General features: G+C 46.2%; 1 pseudogene across 1 annotated transcript in view; it reads left to right on the top strand.

Annotated features, from left to right (window-relative positions):
• The window catches only part of LOC143956910 (cytosolic phospholipase A2 gamma-like), a 291,348-nt pseudogene that overhangs the window by 111,135 nt on the left and 159,821 nt on the right, over nucleotides 1-20,392 (top strand). The window contains exon 6 of the transcript XR_013269985.1: nucleotides 4,835-5,036. The product of XR_013269985.1 is annotated as a cytosolic phospholipase A2 gamma-like (transcript). The remainder of the gene's footprint in view (nucleotides 1-4,834; nucleotides 5,037-20,392) is intronic.

Here is a 20,392-nt window from a genome sequence, read left to right as displayed (position 1 = left end):
AATTAAACCTTGAAAAGAATAAAGCCCATCGGTCCTGTCGGGGTCTCAGACGTTAGGCCGTGCGGAGGTATTCTAAGTTCTTATGATCGGTAAAAATTAGGATGGGGTGAGCGGCACCTTCCAGGAGATACCTCCATTCTTCGAGAGCGGTTTTAATCGCTATAAGTTCCCGATCCCCCCACATCGTAGTTTTTCTCTGGGGAACTCATTTTTCGTGAGAAAAAAGCTACGGGATGCAGTAATGCCTTGGGGCCTTGACGTTGGGATAGAATCGCCCCTGTGGCCACCTCTGAGGCGTCAACTTCCAGCACGTAGGGCAAGGCGGGATCTGGATGCTGCAGGATTGGTGCGGTAGTGAAGAGGGTCTTGAGCTGGTCAAAGGCGGACTGCGCTGTTGTGGACCAATGGAACTTGGTATGTTGACGAGTGGTCTGAGTAATGGGTGCTACAATGGTGGAGAAGTTCCTTATGAATCTTCGGTAAAAGTTTGCAAAACCAATAAATCTCTGAACACCCTTCTTGTCAGAAGGAGCGTGCCAGTCCAGGATAGACTTTACCTTTTGGGGATCCATGGCAATTCCACCTGTGGTGATGATGAGTCCCAAGAATTGAATGGATTCCTTTTCAAAATCACACTTCTCGGCCTTAACAAATAATCCATGTGTTTTAAGGATACATAGTACTTTCTTAACGTGTATTCTGTGAAGTTCCAGAGTGGTTGAAAAAATAAGAATGTCGTCAAGATAAGTGACAACAAAGTGGTCTAAATGCTCCCGGAAAATGTCGTTAATGAAATGCTGAAAGGTTGCCGGGGCATTACACAATCCGAATGGCATGACTAAATATTCGAAATGCCCAAATCTCGTTCTGAATGCCGTCTTCCACTCGTCCCCCTCCCGGATACAGACAAGGTTGTAAGCTCCACGTAAATCAAGTTTGGTGAAGATACATGAGGTGTGGAATCTTTGGAAGAGTTCGGGGATGAGCGGAAGTGGGTAGCGGTTTTTAAGGGTGATATTATTTAGTTCCCTATAGTCCACACATGGTCTTAAAGTCTTGTCCTTTTTTTCCACGAAGAAGATGCCTGCACCGGCAGGGGATGAAGAGGGACGAATGAATCCCTTTGCCAGGTTCTCATCTATATATTGTCTCAGGGCCTCAAGTTCAGTCTCAGAAAGGGGAAATATCCGACCAAAGGGAATGGGAGCCCCCGGTAATAACTCGATGGGGCAATCATAGGGGCGGTGTGGAGGTAAGGTATCTGCCTTCTTCTTGTCTAACACATTTTTAAATTCCTGGTAAACTGCTGGTATATTAGGAACTGGACTGGGTACGGGTTGTATGGTCAAACAACTGGACAAGTCTCTTGATTCGGAGTCCAGACAATGTTGCTGGCAATAGGCGGATGTGAAGGATATCTCCTTCTTGAGCCAATCAATCCGAGGGTTGTGTGCCTGCAGCCATGGAATTCCTAGGATGACGGGGAACATCGGAGAACTCAGGACATCGAACTTAAGGAATTCCCAATGACCTGATCGGTGATCGTCAGGATGGGTATTGTTTCCCTGGTGTCATGGACAGAGCTAGGTAAGGAGCCATCGGCCAGATGGACAGTCAATCTCTGTTTCTTGAGATTGAGTGGAAGAGCAAGACTCTTAGCTAGGGTTAAATCCAGAAAACAACTACAGGCCCCGGAGTCAAGTATTGCCTGTAGAAGAACTCCTTTGCCTGCCACCATCAACGTGACAGGAAGGGTGATATGGGCTGAAGCCGACTTCGTTACTTGAAGGTGAAACGGAGTACAGAAGATTGGTTTACTTGGTCTTGTGGGGCAGTTGTTTATGAAATGTCCTGATTCCCCACAATAGAAACAAAGGTGTGCCTGTCGGCGACGAAGTCTCTCTTCAGAGGTTAAGGTGGGACGGAACATGCCGTTCAGAACAGAAGTTGCCACTGGGCAGACCGAAGGTGGGGCCTGGATAGGACAAGGAATCCGAGCGCGTTCAGACTGGCGTTCCCGTAGACGCCTGTCAAGCTGGATAGTCAGTTGGATAAGATCCTCAAGTGTTGGGGGGATCTCTAATCTGGCTAGCTCATCCTTGAGGACTTCAGACAACCCCACCCGATATTGATATTTTAGTGCTGCTTCATTCCAGCCGGAATCTGTACACCATGTACGGAATTCCACTGTATAGTCCTCTGCAGGCCGCTCACCCTGGCAAAGGGCGTACAAAGTTGCTTCAGCTGTTGCTGTCCATAAGGGGCCATCATATAGACGTGCCATGGCTTTAAAGAACTGGTCCAAAGTATTCATGAAAGGGCTGCATTGCTCCAGTAGGCCATGGGCCCACGTCTGGGGATCGTCCCTTAATAGTGAAATGGTAAAACCCACTTTGGTCACTTCAGAAGAACAAGTCTGAGGTTGCAGGGAGAAGTATAAATAACACGAGTTCTTGAAGGATCTGAATTTTCTTCGGTCCCCATAAAAGCGCTCTGGGGCTGGAACTCGTGGTTCTGGAGAGGTCGTAGTTGCGTAGCAGAAACTTGGCCAGAGGAGATGGGCGGCTCAGGAGAGTGCTGCAGATGTTCCTTCAGCCAGAGGTATCTTTCTTGGAGTTCCTGAATGGCTGGGGTAAGGGCCATGACTTCTTGTAGAATGGCCTCCATTGGGGAGTCACCTCTGTCGGCCTCTGACATGGCTGGATTATACTGTCACGATCTGGAGGGAGGCCGAGATGCTGAGAGGGCTCCCCTTGCGGCCGAGTGCAGCACAACCCTGAAGATGACACAGGGATGCAGTGCCCACGGTAGCACAGGTTGCCGGGTAGCAGCAGCAGATGACAAGAGCTGAGTAAACAAGTCTCCGGGGGCAACCGTGCTAGAAAGTCCAAGAGAGGGATAACAGAAGTCCAAATAGCAGAGTCAAGGCCAAGCCGAGGGTCAAACACAGAAGATCAGTCCGGGGATCGGAGCAACGGGTCCTGAGCTGAAGACCGGAGAGCAGGAGTCTAAGCCAAGCCGAGATCGGGTGCAGGGAGCAGACAAGGGACGTCGGGTACAAGCCAGTGGTAAGAGCCAGGAGAACAACAGGAGCAGGTCAAACAAGCCGGGTCGGTACACAGGAGATCAGACGGTAGGAATAACGGACACAGGTACACAGGAGAAGCTGACGATAATCCAGCGATGCAGCACTGTCAGGCGAACGTTTAAATAGGCAAGGTGCCTAGGTCACGTCGTGTGCGCGCCATAGCGTTCGTACGCCTACGACGTGTACATTATGCATTCGTATCACCACCGCGTACGCACGCTCGATCAGACGTAGCGTCGGGTGTTCGTCTTGGAAACACATTGCGCCTCCGTGTGCGCTGACGCGCGTTAACACGAACGTACCTCGTGAGGTTGCGCCTATTTCCCTGACAGTAATTCTGAACTCTGCACCCTGTACATAGCACATTCCTGAGTCCTTTACTCTGTACATAGTGCACTCCCGAACCCTGTACCCTGTCCAAAACACACTTCTGGGCCCTGCACCCTGTACATATTGTACTCATGAACCCTGTACGTAACACACACCTGAGCCTTGTGGCTTGTACATGGTGCACTCCTGAACCCTGCACTCTTTGCGTAGTGCACTTCTGAGCCTTGCGGCCTGTACATTACACACTCCTGAGCTTTGTACCTTGTACATAGCACACTCCTGAACCCTGCACTCTTTGTGTAGTGCATTTCTGAGCTTTGTACCCTGTACGTAGCACACTCCTGAACCCTGCATTTTTTGCGTAGTGCACTTCTGAGCCTTGCAGCCTGTACATTGCACAATCCTGAGCTTTGCACCTTGTACATTGCACACTCCTGAGCCCTGCACCTTGTATGCAGGGCACTCCTGAACCCTGCATGCTGTATGTAGTGCATGCCTGAACCCAGCACCATGTACAGAGTGCACTTCTGAGTCCTGTGACCTGTGCATTGCGCACTTGTGAACCCTGCACTGTGTATGTTGTGTACATCTGAACTATGTGCATAGTTCAGTGGGGAAAAAAGCCCAGTGTATATATATATATATATATATATATATATATATATATATATATATATATATATATTGCTGTAATATTTTTTTTAAATACTTTTATTATTATTTATATTATTATTTAACCATTTAGTTTTATTTTTTTTATAATTTTTAACTTTTTTTTTTCTGTCATAAGGGGGCTAACAAGTCCCTTATGTGATAGTATAGGCAAGTGACAAGTCCTCTTTATGGAGACGTCAGGGGTCAACTTCCCCCCCATTGTCTCCCTTGCCTTCACTTCAGCTAATCAAGAACAGATCAAGCTTTATTACCTGCTTTCCCTGCTACATTAGCCAGGGAATGACAGCTTTGAAACCAAAGTGATGTAATCATCACCTCTTCCAGCTTCATTACTTGCAGGAGAGATCAGGGAATTAATGTTCTTCAATCTCCTCCTGCTTAATGGATGATACGTTTTCAGTGGTCTTGGGCTCCTTGGTGGAACAGGAGAGCCATTGATCCACCATAGAGGTGCCAGTGAAGGGAGGCTGCCTTTCTGACTACTGTAAAAGTGATCGGGAGGATGTAGAGCTGCCTCGATCACTTTTACTAAATAGATGAACACTGGCTGAAAAAATTCACACCAAACTTATGCAGCTGCAGCCATGAGATTGCTTCAACCACTTGAAGTCTGGGATGTTTCAACATGGTCTCAGGACATCAAGTGAATAAACAAATGAAGAACAATTCTCATCCAGACAAAGCATGTTAAATTAATATCTTGCCTATCAAAACATTCAACTTACTGTTTTAATATTCCAGGTGTATGTCCTCTCTGCATTCGAAAAAAAACTGGTCAGACTTTTCATGTATGGAAGATCTGGAGAATCAGATATGTGAGCAAATGAAAGCGGAGGCTGAACGAACATTTCCATTAGAGAAGATAAAAGAGAAATTTCTTGGAGACTCGTACTCCCTGACAGATTTGTGGGCCTATATATGTGTCTTCTATGCATTGAACACGGTAAGTCCGACATGGGTCCTCTTTAAGGTTTGGTCTTTAAGGTCAGGAGAACCGTTAGCTCTGGGATGAATTGACTTTAGCATTTTGATTAATGGAGATGTCACTGTTGTGGTGCTACAACCGTGTATATATATATATATATATATATATATATATATATATATATATATATATATATATATAAGGGGAGGTGTCTCCAACATGCATAAATCTACAAAAGGACCTACGATGAAAACAAGATTATTACCACAAATTATTTATTGAAAATATTAATCAAATGGACATAAAGCTCAAACAGCCAGATGGTGAGTGGACCAGGATGGAAACCCCACCCAAAAGCAGTCCCCATCAAAAAGCAGTCTTCCCCACTCTCCCCTATCCCAACTTTTCCCTCGCAAACCACCCACCTGCCCTCCCAATTAACACCACGCTACACCCCACCAATATACTGGTTATGCTCGATAGGCCAACAGTAGCAAGAGAAGGGTGCACTGACCTAGAGCATTACCAAAATAAATGTTATTCCAAATAAAAAGGGCAATGGTTGTATTCACATGCACACAGTATATGTATAGGCATATCACAGCAAAAGCTGTTTTGAGTGGGAACCCTCTTCTTCACAACCAAAATAATTCATTTTGGCTCTAAAGATGAGGGTTCTCCCTCAAAACGCGCCAATCACTACAGAAGCCACCTGGTCTTCCTGCACTGCTGGTTTACCATATCAGACCTGAAGGCGATGATTCACATTCACATTTTGCTGTGATATGCTTATGAAATGTATATTAGAAAAAACCTCACCCCCAGGAGACTACGCTGGGATGTTAATCCTAATGATGGAGTGGAGAACCCCACATTGTTGGATGAATGGTTTCAGTTTTTCAATACATGCGAGCAAAAACTCATGTAACTAAAGATTAGGAGACGCAAAACCAAAAACAAGCTTTTGGAAAATAAAATTGCGGAATTGAAAGAAAAAATGAAACCATTCACAGGTATCAAAGAATGAGGACAGAGCCCAAAGATTACAAACCCATTTATCTAAATATGATCGGGAAATCAAAAATAAAAAAATACCAGAGGGATGTCAAGGACTATGAGGATGGAAAAGTTTATAAATGGCAGGAGGAGCCTAATCCAGCTGGTTCTAAAGAATCATCTGTGGAAAGGGAAGTCAAAGTCCATAATGTAGTGACCCAATTAGCTAAGGGGTTCAAAAATAATTCTCAAACTCCAAATAAAAAACAACCAAAAAAAGTTCAAATAACATCAAACAATAGTCATCTCAGAATGGATACACACAACCTATTCAGAATAACAATTCTAATCCATACCCCTACCCAGCTCCTTATTCAATATCCACTCAAAATAGATTTGCACCATTGGATAATAGATCAACGAAAAAGAAAGCGAGACAATTGGGCACAGGAATTTACAATCTGATTGGTATCGTTTTTTCGGAGGAAGAACTTGAAGTATTATCCCAAGGTTTAAAATTTGCACCAGATAAAAATATCAATAAATTTGAGTTATTTATAAATATAGAAAAATATATTAGAAAATTGAATATTAAAAAACATTTTTCATCCCAGCCAAATAACAATCAACCACCTGAGATAGTAACCACTTATCAACATAGTGGCTTGAAAAATAAATTGGTGTTTAATCCGAAAAAAGGTTCACACCATCATATTGAGGTATTTAAGAATATGGTGCAGGATGAAACTAAAACACTACATATAAAAAAGTAAAAACAATAAAACAATTTGGGAAGGAATAAAACTGGAATCTGGAATAAAACTGGAACTGGAATAAAATTGGAATCCAACAAACAAATAGTGGTCCGACTGGCGGACAAAGGGGGGGGGGGGGGGGGTAGTTGTACTCACTAAGAAGCATTACAACACGGAGATCCAGAGGTTGTTAGAAGACACTTCCACTTATAGAGTACTAGGGGGAAACCCCACAGTCAAACTCAAAACAGAACTAGGCACCTGGGTAAATAAATGTAGTATCAATAACATCTTAGACAAAAAAGAGGCCAAATATCTCATCCCACAGGTCCCCAGGATCCCAGTATTATACAAAGTGCCCACAATTCATAAAAACAAGAATAACGATAGGCCCATAATTAGTGGGATTGGATCACTATATTCCCGGGTGGGTGAGTACCTTGAATTTTATCACCAAACCCTTGGTCATTAGCGGGAGATCATATTTGAAAGACAGTCCTGAACCTATTAAATCACTTGATATCATTAAGGTAGATGACAGTACTATATTGGTTATGGTGGACATAGAACCACTATATACCAATATCAGACAGTTAGACGCCTTGGTAGCAGTAAAAATGGCTCTTATTGAGGAATCAGATTTGAGCATAATACAAATTAATTTTCTTGTCAAAGGACTGGAACAAGCAATGGAGAATAATTACTTTTGGGCCCAAAACAAATACTACAATCAAATAAAGGGGGTAGCGATGGGGGCTAGGTATACCCCCAGTGTAGCAAATATAGTGCTCAATAAGTGGGAAGGGGAAACTATCTATAGGACACAGAACAAATCATTGGTGTATTATAAAAGGTACATTGATGATATCATTCTGCTATGGGAGGGGGGGGGGGGGGCATACTTACTTGCAACTGTTCCTGACAGATATGAATATTAATCAATATGGCCTCAAATTCACAGCAGAAAGTAGTTTGAAAACAATCAACTATCTGGATCTCACTTTGACTAAGATAAATAATAAAATTGGCACCAAGACCTATTTCAAGGTGACTGATAGAAATGGCTTTGTGCCAATCCACAGTTGTCCCCACCCCCAGTGGATGAGAGGGGTGCCAAAAAGCCAATTAATGTGAGTGCAACGCAATTGTGATATCCTCACAGATTTTCATACTCAAGTTAATACACTAACAGATAGACTTCAAGAGAAGGGTTACCCTCTAAAGTCCCTCATTGCAGCGAAAAATCAGGTGCTTCAAATGAAGAGGGAAGAACTATTAATAACCAAAAAGAGTTTAGCCTTTGTCTTTGGCTTTCATAGACAATACAAAGATGTACAAAAAGTGTTTAAGAAGTATTGGCCTATACTTTTAAAGGATAGGGATCTGCAAAATACCTTACCAAATAGACCAAAATTCATCTACAGGAGGGCACTAGGCCTTAGACATTATATTGCACCCAATGTACCAGACCCTCCAGAAAAACTGCCTACGTTCCTCGATGGGTCGGGCTTTTACTATTGCTCTAGGTGCAAGGCCTACCATACCACCACACAAGGAACAAAAAAAGTGACAACATTTCAATCCAATGTCATCCATCAGGAATTTAATATCAAACCACTGATAACATGTTATTCTAAACATGTAACATGTGCTGGAGTGTCCGTGTTCCCTGCAATATGTGGGGAGAACGGCTTGTGAACTAAGGGTACGGATTGGTGAACATGTGACGAATATTACTAATGGATTTTTAAATCACAGTGTTTCTAGACATTTCTGACTTTGTCATGATAGGGACCCCCATCTTCTTACTTTTAATGGTATCGATAGAGTCACTCTGAATTGGAGAGGCACAGATCTTAAGAAAGCTAGCTCCCAGAATGAAACACAGTGGCTGTATCGTCTCAATACGATGCAGCCTCTGGAACTCAATATAGAACTAGATCTGAATTGTTTTTTGACAAATGATTGCATATAAGGAGCTAATAAATACAAATGGAAATAGTTGGCTGGATGGAATGGGTATCTATGGCATGTAGAATAAGTGATGCTATTTGTAAAATGTGTATCTCTTTGTTGGTTTTAGTATTGGTTGTATCAGTGGGGTCCTGGCTTGCATGGAACGGCACATAGGCTGTTAAAGTTAAGGAGATAATTAACCCCACCCCTTTGGGATCAGTTACAAGGCATCCTCACTATATAGACATGCAAATCTAGTAACCAGGTACGCCCCCTGAAGACGTGATACAAAACGTACGTCAAACCTTCCTCTAACTTCCAGTCCCTCTGGTTGTCAGTGGCTGGTGGTGGAGCACACGCCAGGCTCTTAACTGCACACGGAGCTTCCTTGACTCGGAGACATGCCACACAGCCTCAGTGCCAGGCCAAGGCACTTTTTAAAGTAAGGAGCCATTCGGCTTTTGTTTTTTATAATAATTTTAATAAACAGGATTACACTATTTTTGGCCTTTTTGTATCCTTCACATATACTACTTGGCTAACCATCTGGGGGAGTACCAAGGTTTTTCTTACAGGCATCCCATACAACCCTCATTGTATTGCAGCAATTCTTTTATTGACCTTATTTTGGGAACAAAAAAGGTCAACAACATCTGGTAAGGAGATATCTATATATGGAGAACTTTGGGTGTACAACACATCGGTGAAGGTGATTTATCTTTAAAGGATATATATATTTTCAATGCCTCACTTCTAGCACTAGTTGTGATTTTTTTTTTGGTGCACTACATTAACCAGCATATATTGTGGATATTTTGTTGGACTTTATTTATTTTCCAGCATATTGTTTCACACGGTTGACAAAGTTTTACATTGTTCACACACAGAACACCAATTTATGTGCAATCATATGTACATAGGGCTATTCCAAGCACAGGTGTAATATCAGTGTCCTAGCACTAGGCACATAATAAGGTTGATTCATATCCAGTTGTATTTATTTATTTTGACACGTTAGTTAATTCACTGGTCAGTAATTTATAATTTATTATATAGAACCTCCCATTACATTCTTTTTCAACATTGCAATAGGGTATTTCTTGCCCAAGGTTTGTGAGATAGCAGCTTTTAATTTTAATTATAAAGGAATATTTTAGTTCTTTTTGGCGCGAGGTATTAACACACAAAATTATGAATATGGGATACAAAATCCCATACTTCTCTTTTTAAAGCATGTCTCTATCCAAAATAGGAGTCCATATAACACAGCTGGTAGGACCATAGGCTAGTGCAGGTGGAATAATGTGGGCAGACCATAGTAGAAGACAGTGCAAAGATGTATAGCCATGGGGCTGTCTTATCACTGTTTATTGGTGGTGGGAGGGGGGTAAGGTGGTTGTAACTGGGAGGGTAGGTGGGTGATTTCTGGGGAGGGCGGAGTAGGAATAAGGGGAGTGTCGGGAGGACTGCTATTTGTGGAGGAAGGCTTTTGGGTCAGGGTTCCATCCTGGTCTACTCACAATCTGGTTTGAGTTTTTTGTCCATTTGATTATTATTTTTACACAAGAATTTGTTGGTAAACCTCTTGTAGGTGTCATATCCTTGGTGGGTGCTTTTGTTCAGCCACAGATAAGTCAACATGATTCGGCCATCCTGGCTAGTGATGGACGAACTTCCGACGGGACGTTTCGCGAACGCGGACCACGAACGCGGCCGATAGTTCGCGAACCGGAACGTTCCCGACGGGCCCCATTGACTTCAATGGGAGGCGAACTTCGCAAACCTACAGGTCAAATTTGCAGCCACAAAATAATTAATAGCTGTGCACACATAGTCCCACCACATGGCCAATGACATAACACATGTATGAGGTGAATCTGGGATAGACAACGACAAGCATTCTTTTTTTATATGGGAAATTGTTGTGACAATTCAGGACTGTGGAGCGCATGAAGGCAATGGAGGAGAGGGAAGGTCAGGGACCAGGGTAGGCAAAGAAGAGGGTGCAGGAGATGATCACCAGCAGCGTGACATACAGCAATGACACCTGCACCGTGATAGAGTCATCTGACAGCAGCACCGCGATAGAGCACTGACATCAGCAGCGTGGCATACAGCAATGACACCTGCACCGTGATATACAGCACTGACAGCAGCACCGTGACAGAGAGCACTGACATCAGCACCGTGACATAAAGCACTCACACCAGCACCGTGATATACAGCACTGACAGCAGCACCATGATAGAGAGCACTGACATCAGCAGTGTGACATAAAGCACTCACACCAGCACAGTGATATACAGCACTGACAGCAGCACCATGATAGAGAGCACTGACATCAGCAGCGTGACATAAAGCACTCACCCAAGCACCGTGATATACAGCACTGACAGCAGCACCGTGACAGAGAACACTGACATCAGCACCGTGATATACAGCACTGACACCTGCACCGTAAGCAGCCCCAGGAGGAAGTCAGCATAGCACAGGGATGGTGGGAGCCCCTCATAATGAGCATAGCACAGGGATGGTGGGAGCCCCTCATAATATGCACAGCAGAGGTACAGCCCCAGGAGGAAGTCAGCACAGCACAGGGATGGTGGGAGCCCCTCATAATGAGCAGCCCCAGGAGGATGTCAGCATAGCACAGGGATGGTGGGAGCCCCTCATAATAAGCAGCCCCAGGAGGAAGTCAGCACAGCACAGGGATGGTGGGAGCCCCTCATAATAAGCAGCCCCAGGAGGATGTCAGCATAGCACAGGGATGGTGGGAGCCCCTCATAATAAGCAGCCCCAGGAGGATGTCAGCATAGAACAGGGATGGTGGGAGCCCCTCATAATGAGCATAGCACAGGGATGGTGGGAGCCCCTCATAATATGCACAGCAGAGGTACAGCCCCAGGAGGAAGTCAGCACAGCACAGGGATGGTGGAATCCCCTCAAAATATGCACAGCAGAGGTACAGCTCCAGGAGGATGTCACACAGCACAGGGATGGTGGGAGCCCCTCATAATAAGCAGCCCCAGTAGAAATATGACACCGCTCAACCTCTTCAAAGAGGAGGGTATGGGCATATAGTACGGTGTGCTTTTTGGACAAGTGAGCCAAATGAAGAAAAAAGGTCTTTGTGCTCAATTAAAAAAATTGTTTATAGACATATACATGGTCTACTGGTCACATGTGTTGAATTCATCCGAGATCCATGCCTTATTCATTTTTAGAAATGTGAGGTAGTTAACACTGTCGTGAGCTAGGCGAGTACGCTTATCGGTCACGATCCCCCCTGCTGCGCTGAACGTCCTTTCAGACAGGACACTGGATGAGGGGCAAGCCAACAGTTCAATTGCAAATTGGGCAAGCTCTGGCCAGAGGTCAAGCCTGCCCACCCAGTAGTCCAGGGGTTCATCACTCCTCAGAGCGTCCACATCGGCCGTTAATCCAATGTAGTCGGACACCTGACGGTCTAGGCGTTCCCTGATGCTGGATCCGGATGACACCTGTCGATGGGTCGGCTAAAAGAATGACCTCATATTTCCGAAGTCACCAACACATCTTCAAACCGGCCTCTTCTTACAGGCGCTGTTGGATTGGTACCCGCAACTCCTTCTCTGGGAGTGGGAATTGCTCCTCTGCCAGCGCACGCAAAAGCAGAATGCAGCATTTCTTGAAGCAAGGCCTGGAAGTGCTGCATTCTGACAGCCCTCTGTGACGGCGGTAACATTTCTACCATTTTGTGTTTGTACCGGGGGTCTAAGTACGTTGCCACCCAGTACTGGTCCTTGACCCTTATGCTTTTTATACGGGGGTCCCTATTAAAACACTGGAGCATGAAGGCCCCCATTTGCACTAAAGTGGAAGCGGTGTGGTGGCCTGGCTCCTGCTCATCATCCAGGATAATGTCGTCCTCTTCATTCTCCTCTCCCCATCCACGCACAACAACAGGGATCCCAGAAAGGTTTAAAGCATGCTCTTCTTGCTCCTCCTCATCTGCCCTGGCACCATCCTCCTCTGACTCCTCTTCAGACTCCTGTTGTTGACTTGTCTCAGATAGAGTAGCCCCCCCTGGGAATTCATCCAGCATTGCGACTTTCTCATCTTCCCGCTCCTGCTCCTCCACAGCTTGATCAATGACACTACGCAATGCACGCTCCATAAAGAAGGCATAAGGTACCATGTCACTGATGGCGCCATGGCTGCGACTGACCAGTTTGGTGATCTCCTCAAATGGGCGCAGAAGTCTGCATGCGTCGCTCATGAGCAGCCACTGGCGCGGTGAAAAAAACCCCAGATCCCCAGAACTGGTTCTGCCGCAGAGTTCATACAGGTAGACGTTAACTGCACATTTCTGCTGGAGCAGCCTATCAAGCATATAGAAGGTTGAGTTCCATCGCGTCGGGCAATCGCAAATAAGACGTCTGACCGGCAGATTGTGTCGCCGCTGAATGTCAGCAAGGCGAGCCATGGCCGTGTAAGAACTTCTGAAATGGGCCGAGATTTTCCTTGCCTGCCGCAAGATGTCCTGGACCCCAGGGTATTTGACAACGAATCGCTGCACGACCAAGTTTAAGACATGTGCCATGCATGGCGCGTGTGTGATTTTGCCCTGTTTCAATGCGCTAAGCAGATTGGCACCGTTGTCACACACCACTTTACCAACTGTCAAATTGAGCGGTGTTAGCCACTGATCTGCCTGTGAACGCAAAGCTGAAAGGAGTGCCGGGCCAGTGTGGCTCTTGGCTTCCAGGCACAACAGACGCAGCACGGCATGGCAACGTCTCACCTGGCATGTCGAATAGGTTCTGGGGAGCTTGGGCAGCGCAGCGGAAGAGACGTTAGCAGCGGAAAAGGAGGAGTCAGCTGAGGAGGAGAGGGAGGAGGATGGAGGAGGAGGAGAAGAAGAATCAGGCCTGCATGCAATCCGCGGCGGTAAAACCAAATCTACACGGGTGCCACGGGTTACATGCTTGACGGCCGTCAGAAGGTTCACCCAGTGGGCAGTAAAAGTGATATACCTTCCCTGCCCGTGTTTGCTAGACCACGTGTCTGTGGTCAGATGTATCTTGGCACCGACACTGTGTGCCAGAGATACATTCACTTGCCGCTGAACATGGCCATATAGCTCTGGGATGCCCTTCTCTGAGAAATACTTCCTTCTTGGGACCTTCCATCGTGGCGTTCCAATGGCCACAAATTTTCGAAAGGCCTCCGAGTCCACCAGTTTATATGGCAGTAGTTGGCGGGCTATCAATTCTGACAAGCCAGCCGTCAACCGTTGGGCAAGAGGGTTATCCGACGTCATAATTTTTTTACGCTCGAACATTAGTCCCATGGAAGCCTGCCTTTTTGCAGAAAAACGTGAGCTTGGCGTGATGGAAGGTGGAGTGGAGGACAATTGTGAGGAGAGAGGAGAAGGAGAAGTAGAAGACGAGGCTGGATGGTGAGAGCCTGCAGTGTGGCTTTGTGTGTTCCGTTGCTCCCACTCGGCTCGGTGATGGCTGCTCATGTGCCTTCTTAAGGCGGTCGTCCCTAGGTGAGTGTTGGGCTTACTGCGACTAATGCGTTGACTGCAAAGATTGCAGATGGCAATGCTATTGTCAGCAGCGGACACGTTAAAAAAAGAACACACTGCGGAGCCATGTTCCGGTGTCCTGGGAGCGCCAGATGTGACCGTACATGGTTGATGACTCGCTTCTGATACATTTGCAGTTTGCTTTGTCCCTCCTGTGCAATGTAAGTTATTCCTGCTTCTCCTCCCTATCTGCGGGTCCATATCTCCCTCTGAACTCCCCTCCTCTTCCTCTCTTGTGGGCACCCACGTGACATTACTAGACACGTCATCATCACCTTCCCCACCGCTATAAGTAGAGATCTCGGAGTAGGCAGCAACAGCGGGGACCAACCTCCTCCTTGGGCTGATCTGGGTACTGTCGTCAGACTGCTGAGTAGCGGTTGTTGCTACCTCCTCTTCCTGATCCAATACCAAGAGTGGCTGCGCATCAGAAATGTCCTCTTGATATGGATCGGAAAATAATTCCTGTGACTCAAGCGGAAGGTATGTGGTGATGGTGGTGTTGGTGGTAGTGTCTTTGGGGGTGCACATAGCAGAGAGTGAAGAAGAGGGTGCAGATGGAGAGGATGAGGAGGGTGCAGAAGAGTAAGGCTGAGCGAGCCATTCAACCAAGTCTGGTGCGTCCTTTAAAGTAATTGAACGCACCTTCTGCAACTTCCCAATTTGGCTCAAGCCTGTTTCTCCTGCCCTACCCCTACCACCCCTGCGGAAGGGCCTGCCTCTTCCTCTGCCTGTCATTTTTTAAATGACCCTGTGACAAAACTCTCAGTCCCTATACTGATGAAGGACTGCTGCCGTATAGGGCAGCAGTCAGCAGTAGTGCACCTCAACCCTATGTATTGTGGACCGATACCAGTCCTTATAGAATAGCAGACTGTACCTCACTCAACCCTATGTACTGTAGCACCCTATACCTTACCAGTCCTTATAAGGACTTTTGTGGACCAAGTAGGTTGTGTGTGAGTGATTAGCAGACTGTATGTCAGTCCCTATACCGATGAAGGACTGCTGCAGTATAGGGCAGCGGTCAGCAGTAGTGCACCTCAACCCTATGTATTGTGGACCGATACCAGTCCTTATAGAATAGCAGACTGTACCTCACTCAACCCTATGTACTGTAGCACCCTAGAGAGACTAAGTTACCAGTCCTTATATGGAGCTTTGTGGAACAAGTGAGTTGTGAATGATTAGCAGACTGCAGCAGAAGGGCAGCAGTCAAGTATAATATTCTTTCTATATTTGGAAGAAAGAATATTATACGTGTACAAGCCTATTACCATACCACTGTTACCAGTCCTGAAAAGAACCTTTGTGGAACTAATAGTAACAGCTACTAATTAAACTGACCCTCACTGCCTCACACACTGCTTCCTGCCTGTCCCTATATAAACTGACAAAACAGAGGCTACTGGAACAATAACTGGAATAGCACTTTTGTGGACCTGATAGTAACAGCTAATGAGGATGACAAAACTGACTGTCCCTACAGCAGACACACCGTCCTGTCCCTTTCTCTAAACTGACAAAAGACACTCAGGCTGCTGCAACAATCAGTAGCACAGCAAACCTATATACACCTAACACCTATACCAGTCCTGAAAAGAACTTTTGTGTACCAAATAGCTAGCGATTTGGGTCACTGTAATCTCTCCCTGCTCCACACAGCAACCTCTCCCAATAGTGACAGAAGAAAGAATGTAAAATGGCCGCCGGATCGGGTGTATTTATAAGTTAGGGGGAATGTCCAAATGTCCATGTGCTGTAATGTCTCAATTGGCTGTCCTGTACCCCATGATGGATGTGTCATCATAGGTCAAAGTTCTTTTACACAGTAAACGCGGAAGTCCGCCGGGCGAACGGCGCCAATAGTCCGCCGAACGGGTTGACCGCGAACAGCCGAAATTCGCCGCGAAACGACCGCCGGGCGAACCGTTTGGCCATCACTAATCCTAGCATTATTCATGACTGAAGAGATTATGAAGAGATTGTGGATGATCTTGTGCAATTGGCTGTGACTGAATAATTGGGAACCGCTGCCCCTACCAATACAACCACCTAAGTGGAGTATAAGTAATAGTGACATTTAAATGGTAGGTGTGGCGATGTTGTGGTGACACAACCCCTTACTTAGGGTCTGAGATAAGCCAATGCTGCACCTCCACATATATACACATGTATAGCTTTTTAAATTCAGAGTCTTCTATCAACATGATATATCCTCATCTTTCCCATAAAAAGCATGACGTTTGGTCCATTCATTTACCTCAGTAATAATCAATTCACTTACCTATTAGTAATATCATCTTGATTTCATTTCTTTTCAATATTTTTATTTAAGTTTTACAATATAATAATGACAATGACAATCCATACAATAAAATTTCCTCACTGGCCAAGTTAGCCAGGAAAGGAACAAACATTGAAATAAAAGAGAGATCTTGAGCATATGGAGATTACATCATTACGGCACTTACACGATTCCAAATGTAGTTCTATAGTCACATTAAATACCTGCCTTGTAACTTAGGAATAGGGATGAGACGAACACCCCCGGTTCGGTTCGCACCAGAACCTGCGAATGGACCGACAATTTGCGCAAACTTTTGAACCCCGTTAAAGTCTATGGGACTCGAATATCAAAAGTGCTAATTTTAAAGGCTAATATGCAAGATATTGTCCAAAAAAGGGTTTAGGGACCCGGGTCCTGCCCCGGGGGACATGGATCAATGCAAAAAAGTTTGAAAACTGCAGTTTTTTTCAGGAGCACTGATTTTAATGATGCTTAAAGTAAAAAAAAAAGTGAAATATTCCTTTAAATATCGTACCTGGGGGTGTCTATAGTATTCCTGTGAAGTGACATGTGTTTCTCGTCTTTAGAACAGTCCCTGCACAAAATTACATTTTTAAAGGAATAAAAGTAATTTAAAACTGCTTGCGACTTTAATCTAATGTGACTTTAATCTAATGTCTGGTCTCGGCAATATGGATAAAAATCAGTGAGACAAACAGCATGGGTACCCCCCCCCCCCCACCCATTACCAGCCCCTTTGGGTCTTGTATGGATATTAGTCCAAGTCTGACCTTGCCCCTAGGTATTCCTGCACCATGAAAACCAGATGCTAGCGATAGTTACTGGAACCGATCATACCTTGGGGCTGCAGACTAAAAAAATTGTCTGAACGCATCAGTCAGACGGCCACCTTCTCCACCGCTCCTTCTGTGATTGACTGAAGCCACAGCAACACATTGTCCAGGACCAGGAATTTATAACCTCCCAGTCTCTGGGAACGCGTTGCATAGACCTTTCTGCAAGGCCTCCCGAAGATGTTTCATCCTCTGTGATGGCAAGATAAGGTCTACAACCTTACCCTTGTAATGTGGATCAAGGTGGGTTGCCAGCCAGTAATGATCCCTCTCCTTGATCTGATGAATACGAGGATCCTTCCGCAGGATTTGCAGGATCAGGGAGGTCATGCAGGTAGGTTAGCTGAGGCATTTGGTCCGGAGTCCTCTGGGTCACTAAGGACAACATGATCCGCAGCCATGATGATCCCCAAAAGACTGCTGCTGATGCTGAATTCCAGGCTCCAACTCATTGCTGACATAATCATCCTCCTCCTCCTCCACCTCATCCTCTTCCTGTGTGATGGGTAGCACAGCAGGAACACTGTCTGTATAAAGGGGACCTTGAGAAGTAAGGAAGTCCTCCTTTTCCTGCCTCTGTTCTGCCTCAAGTGTCCTGTCCATTATTCCACCTGCTCCAACAGGTGGGCAAGAGGGACCGTGTCACTGATGTATGCACTGTCACTGCTCACCATCCTCGTGGCCTCCTCAAATGGTGACAGGACAGTGCATGCATCCCTGATCATGGCCCACTGGCATGGGGAAAAAAACAAGCTCCCCTGACCCTGTCCTGGGGCCATAGTCACACAGATACTCATTGATAGCCCTCTGCTGCGTGTGCAGCCACTGCAGCATGGCCAACGCTGAGTTCCATCTGGTGGGCATGTCACAGATTAGGCGGTTCTTGCGCAGGTTAAATTCCTTTTGGAGGTCAGCCAGCCAAGCACTGGCATTATATGACCAGTGAAAATGCACACAGACTTTCCTGGCCTGCCTCAGGACATCCTGTAAGCCCAGGTACCTGCCCAAGAACTGCTGCACCACCAAGTTAAGGACGTGAGCCAAACAGGGCACATGGTTCAGTTGTCCCTGTCGGAGGGCGGAGAGGAGGTTGTTGCCTTTGTCACAATCCTGGCTTAAGCTGGCATGGTGTCAACCACCTCTCAGCCTGCCCCTGCAGAGCTTACAGAATCTCTGCCCCAGTGTGGCTCCTGTCCCCCAAGCACACCAGCTTAAGCACTGCATGGCATCTTTTTACCTGTGTACTTGCGTAGCCCCTTGAACACCTATGGAGCACCACTGGTTCCCGAGGACAAAGCACAGGAAGAGACCATGGAGGAAGAAGAAGAGAAGTGGGTGGAGGAGAGAGGTGTGTCAGAATCACCAGTAGTAGCATTTTGGTGGCGTGGTGGCGGAACAGCCTCCAACACTACTGCACCTTGTCCTGCATCCTTCCCAGCTGCCAGCAGAGTCACCCAATGCACCGTGAAAGATAGGTAACGTCCCTGTCCATGCCTGCTTACTGCTGATCAGCCCTGTCCAGGGAGGCCAAGACATTGCCTTCCACATGTAGAGAGCCAGAATCGCATTTCATGCGAAAAAGTGGCATTTGTGAACCTGCCACTGAGGAACCACACATTCCACAAACTCATGGAAGGGGGCAGAGTCTACCAACTGAAAAGGCAGCAGTTGAAGTGCTAGCAATTTAGCCAAGCTAGCATTCAACTGCTGAGCATGTGGATGGCTGAGCGTGAACTTCTTTCGGCGGTGCAGCAGCTGGGGCAGGGAAATTTGCCTGGTACAATTGGACGTCGGTGTACCGATAGCAGATTGCCCGCAAGTACTTGGCTGTGACACAGCTAATTCTACACCTTCATTCCAGGTTTCAGAGAGGACTGAGGGTATAGTGGGGTTGGAGATCCTAGCTGATGAGGAGCAAGGAGATGTCTGTTTTTTTCTTTGGTGGGGGTCTTTTAGGTACGCTCGCCAATGAACTGCATGGCAGGTCAATATATGTCTGGTCAAGCATGTGGTGCCCAAGCAGCTGATGTTTTGGCCACGCAAGATACGCTTGAGACATATGTTGCAAATAGCAGCGGTGCGATCTGATGCACTTGTCTCAAAAAAGGCCCACACCAAAGAACTTTTGGAATAACGTGTAGAGGCAGCGCCCTGCACATGCAGAGCTCTGTGGTGTGATGCAGTCAGTGTTCTGCCCTTAATCTGGCCCCTGGAGGGCATCCTGCCTCGTTGGAGATGTGCCTCCTCCTCCTCCTCTCTCCTATCAGGCACCCATGTGGAGTCAGTGACCTCATCATCCCTCCCTCCTCATCACTGGAGCAAACCTGGCAGTATGCTGCAGCTGGGGGAACATGACTGCCAGATTGCTGTCCTTCTTGGGCACCCCCTCTCTCTAGGCTCACGCTACTGCCTTCCTCTAGCCGGGTATCATCATCAGAGCTTTCAAAATGCTGGGCATCCTCCTGGAGCATGTACCCAACACTGTGGTCAAACAGTTTGGGGGACTCCTCGGAAGGACATGGTGGGGTTAGGGAAGGAGTGACTGATGCCATTGAGCCGAGGGCAGATGCCGCATTGGTAGCTGCTTTGCCAGACAAAGTACCCTGAGTCTGGGTGAGAGAGGATGAGAAGGATGAGGAATGCTTGGTTATCCACTCTACCAAGTCTTCGGCATGTTGCAGCTCAATACAGCCAGCTGCCGAAAATAAGGACTAGTGTGTCCCATGGCCACATGCTGATGAGGATGCAGCTTGTCCACGATCAGCACTGTTGCCTCTAGACACAGAGCCTGCTTGCCCTCTTTTTTAAATGTAATTGTTTATTGAAGTTCAATATAGCAGAAGAAAATCATCGCCAATTGGGCATACCCTGGTGTCATTGTGCATGTATAAAAGGTAAGTGGTAACAAGGAATGAGGCATCTTAACATGTAGTATCTAAGCAGTTACATTA

This window comes from Lithobates pipiens, unplaced genomic scaffold (assembly GCF_037356315.1).
Source record: "Lithobates pipiens isolate NorthernLeopardFrog02 unplaced genomic scaffold, aLitPip1_a1.2 Scaffold_44, whole genome shotgun sequence".
Taxonomy (NCBI): Eukaryota; Metazoa; Chordata; class Amphibia; order Anura; family Ranidae; genus Lithobates; species Lithobates pipiens.
The sequence above is the reverse complement of the archived record's forward strand: the minus strand, read 5'-3'. Positions and strand labels throughout refer to the sequence as shown.